Source organism: Zingiber officinale, chromosome 11B, assembly GCF_018446385.1.
Source record: "Zingiber officinale cultivar Zhangliang chromosome 11B, Zo_v1.1, whole genome shotgun sequence".
NCBI classification, from domain to species: Eukaryota; Viridiplantae; Streptophyta; class Magnoliopsida; order Zingiberales; family Zingiberaceae; genus Zingiber; species Zingiber officinale.
In genome coordinates, this window is record NC_056007.1 from 57,819,377 (window position 1) to 57,823,963 (window position 4,587).

General features: G+C 42.3%; 1 long non-coding RNA gene across 1 annotated transcript; it reads right to left on the reverse strand.

Annotated features, from left to right (window-relative positions):
• Positions 1-423: 423 nt before the first annotated feature.
• On the reverse strand, positions 424-1,675 carry LOC122035215. The gene is made up of 4 exons (XR_006126930.1): positions 1,167-1,675; positions 942-1,082; positions 785-852; positions 424-495 (listed from the first exon to the last, which is right to left on the reverse strand). It is a non-coding gene; the product is annotated as an uncharacterized LOC122035215 (long non-coding RNA).
• Positions 1,676-4,587: the final 2,912 nt, after the last annotated feature.

Genomic DNA, 4,587 nt, shown 5'->3' on the forward strand with positions numbered 1-4,587 from the left:
GTCAACCGAAAATCTCCAATAACCCCAACAGGCACACCTACACAACCCCACGTGTACAATCAACATGTATCCTCCAGTAAAAACACATCAAATATGGGTATAAACCATAGACATACAATCAACACAACTCCAATCATCACACCAGACAGAAGTATACACGACATATGAATGGACAAGCCTCATATGAATACCACCAACGAAGTAACCCCTACCATACATACTCTACATGTACACAAATACCACAGAGTATCGATAATCCAAAGTGTAGACTGTATAAGAATTAAATAGAGCATCACAAGGGTCAAGCATCGGTATCAAGCAGGAAAGCAACAAACGAACACGATATAAGGTAAAGCAACCTAATCCGTCAAACAACAACCATGCACTAAGCTCAAAGAAAGTACATAGAGGCAAAGGAAGAAATACCCGCCTTTATCTGTCGACCGTGTCAGATAAATCAAGCCCACTTCGAGACGCTCGTCCCGAATCCAAGTCCTGCGAATCACATGGTATATAATCAACAACAAACTAAACCCAAAACCTAATCCTACGTCGATTAGGTAACCCTGTTTAGTTTCCACCCAATGATCCAAGTAGATGATAGGTCCATCCTTAAACTCCACTCTTTCTAAATCCAACCCTAATCCACAATCACAATAATTCATCCAATCCACATCACACCAACATAAATCTAAGCAAGCACAAACCCTACCATCCTTTAGAAACCAAATTTAGCAACATACTAATGCATCCAATAGAAATACCTCATTGAAACATCACTAACCTCGAGGTTTAGCAACATTTCAGCAGCTCACATTCAGCCAAAACCGCCCGGAAGTTACAAAAGGGCACCTACACACAAATTCTTCCAAATAATCAACCCAAAACCCAATTGTGCAGCAAAGAATTGCTGAAACCTTAATCCACAGCACATAACTCACCTTAACAGAACCTTATCTCAATCCAGATCAATGAGGAAGAAGAAGAACTCAGCCCCCGGAAGCTAGGGTATAGCTTCAAGAAGTGGAATTCGTAATGACCAGCAACAAGCAAGTCCACAGCACACTGATCCTTTGCTTCCTCTAATCCAGAATAAGAAGATCATCACTAACAAACCCAATTAGACAAGAACTTTGAAGCTTCATGATTCTAAACCAAAAACCTACCACGATCGGGTGTTTCCAAACGGCGTCGGCACTTCAATCCGGCTGATGTAGAGCAAACGGTCACTCTCCAACAAACAAGATGATGAGGAGGAGCAATCGATCATCTAGGAATGCAGGTCAAGGGCCCTTGTTGTGCCCTAGATCCGGACCCCGTCGATTGCGCACACGAGATCATCTCCAGAGATGACCGCTCAGCCGGAGGTAACTGATACCATCAAGATCCAGCGACGTATCCTCCGGTGATGTGGTGAAAACGAGGTCGTGGTGGAGACGTCACTCTCTATCGGCGTCGGCAGACACTAGGTCACAAAGATGAAGTCGGGAGAAAGGGGGATTGCGCCGACGTGTAGAGGAGAAGAGAGGTAGGAGGACTCCACGCTTCTAGAGGGAGAGGAAGAAGGGAAGCTCGGCCGGCGGTACATCGGGCATTCGGCGATCGGAGGAGAAGGAATCGTCGGAGAGGGAAAGGGATTTCGGGCGCGATGTGAGGAGAAGGAGATCGGCGTCGGGTTTTGGGGGTAACGACGCTTGGGAAGGGAATTAAAGGAAAAGAAAATAACTTATAATTATAAACATTTCCTCACCTAAACAGGTATCCCAAACAGGCCTTATCCTACTCGAGATTGATCCCCTCAAAACCCGTCTTACGAGCTCTGAAAAATTCCCAGAAAATTTCTAAAAATTTTGGAAAAATTCTATAAGGCTATTTCCCAAATAACCCTATCTATTTAAATTTTTCGATATCTTACACAAATTGTAATTAGTTTGTAATAACTTTTCAAGCTTATAGTTGTTGCCCACCGGAAGCGATCAACGATCACGGGCCTTGGAATAGGAGTCGCCACAGGCTCCGAACCAAGTAACTCCTCATGTCTTTGTGTGTGATTGTCCTTTTAATTTCTGCTACATTTATCACTTGAGTTTTACGAATCGAACGAAATAGCCACGAGCGCTATTCACCCCCGCTCTAGCGCTTCTCGATCCAACAATTGGTATCAAAGCGGGGTCGCTTCAATTTGGTGCAACCACCAATCAAGCATATTTTTTGTGGTTATTTTCAGTTTTACGGAGTCAATTAGAATTAGCTTAATAGCTACATTCTAATTCTTTTTACGAATCGATTTTTGCTCAAAATTGGTGCAACACCACTCGAGCTCGTTGATTTAAATTTTTCCCGCACTACTAATCCAAGACCTAGTCTTGGGACATCTCGTTCTATTTTTGTTCTTGCATATTAATCAAATGGCCCATCAAGAGGGTTACAACACTGTTCGTCCCCCACTCTTCACCGGAGAAGATTTTGGATATTGGAAAGGACGAATGGAGAATTTTCTAAAAATCTAGTTCGAGATGTGGATGATCGTCAAGACTGGGTTTCAACTGCCAACCGACGAAGACGGCAAACCTACACCCTACGAGAACTGGGAACCATCTCTAATCAAGAAGGTGGAAGCCAATGCCAGAGTGACCTGCACTCTCCAGTGTGGACTGACCAAGGAGGAGCTCAACAGAGTTGGTCCATTTCCAACGACAAAAGAGCTATGGGAGAAGCTGATCGAACTCCATGAGGGCACCTCCGACACCAAGGTAAGCAAAAGAGATCTGTTATTTAATAAATTATATAATCTAAAGATGCAGGAAGGAGTGACAACAAGTCAAATCCACACACATATTCAAGACATCCTCAACTCCCACCACGCGATCGGGTAAAGGGTTGAGAACAGGGATATAATAAGGTACGCTCTCAACGCGTTTCCAAGGAGTAATTGTGGGCATCAATGGTAGATGCCTACAAAGTCTCCAAGGACTTATCTTCTTTAAAATAAGATGAATTGTTCTCTGAGTTCGAATTACATGAGCAGACTAATGCACAGCCAACCGAGAAGGGTATTGCTTTGGTTGTAGGTACAAGCAGAACACGCGAACCAAGACCAAGGCGTAGAACTGAACCAGAATCGGATGAAGAACCTGACTCAGATGATGAAGAAAACAAGCTAACGGCTGAGCTCATCAACCTTGTAAAGAAGCTCTACAAGAAGAAGAAGGGGTTCAACAAAAGGGACCTCAAGAAGGCAGTCCAGTCCAAGGAAACACAATCAAGCTCGAAGGTAAAATTTGAAGTGACATGATACGGCTGCAACTAGAAGGGACACATCAAAGCCAACTGTCACAACCAAAAGGAGATAAAGAAACAAAGAAGGAAAAAGGTCTTGAAGGCAACATTCAAAGAATCTTCCTCAGAAGACGACGATGACGAACTCGATCAGACGAGTCTCCTTGTATTGATGGTCCGAGACCAGATCAATATGTCCAAGATCGAGAGCGAATTGGAAGCTGAATTGGAAAGAAGCCATGGATCCGTATCCGTTTCCGAAGGACCTGACCCCACTGTAAGTATTCCGTGTTTAAATAATTTAGTTAATTATTTGTTACGTAAATTAGCAAAATCCAATATTCGGATCAAGTCACTTCTAAAAGAGGCATCAGCCCTTAAAGAAGTGACCAACCCCAAATCCTTGTCTAAATCTGTTCAAATTGGAACCTCGACTCAAGTCCAAAAGCTTGAGGAAGAGAATTCCAACCTGAAAATTCAAGTCAAGGATTTGAAGACCGCGTTGGAACGGTTCACTTTGGGTTCCAAGAATCTTGACCTGATTCTTGGAAAACAAAAGGCCATATACAACAGATCCGGAATTGGATTCAAACCTAAAAAGAAATATAGATCGTATTTGTCACTTGTATATAGAATAAATAGAAAAGTGGTCCAAGCATGGGTACCCAAGTCTAACTTGGTCGATCAAGTTGGACTTGGTCAATATTGGGTTCCCAGGGATCAAATACATTACCTTGATAGACCATATCAAGGCTATGATCCAGGGGGAGCCAAAAGAAAACTATTTAATAAATAGATAAATAATTAAAATAAAATAATTAAAATATAATTAAGAAACTTAAATCCAATCTATAAATTAATAATGTAAGGAGGCTCCAGAATAGCTGGTACCTCCAAAACTAACATACCCGGTAGGGTAATCCAAACCAAGCTACCCGGCAGGGTAATTAGGGTTAGAACTAAAAGGGCTAGGTTCAACTTGACCTACGATACTGGTGAAGTTTTGGATGATAGTGCGTTAGGGAAGCTCAGTCTATGCATGTCTAGGAAGATATGACTTCGACCTAGTGCATTTGGCTAAGTGGAACTGACCGAACCTACCCTTTACGGAGTCTAACTAATTAGACCAAGGTTTTGTACTAAGTTCAGTGGATAGGACTATTTGGAAAACTTTGAAGACATGATTACTTTAATGATGTCCAAGTGACTCACCATAGCCCAGAGGTTTATCCAAATAATGTCTATTTGCTGAACCCAAAGCTAAACCTGAATCTAACACAGAGTTAAACCTAACCCTATAACTGAACC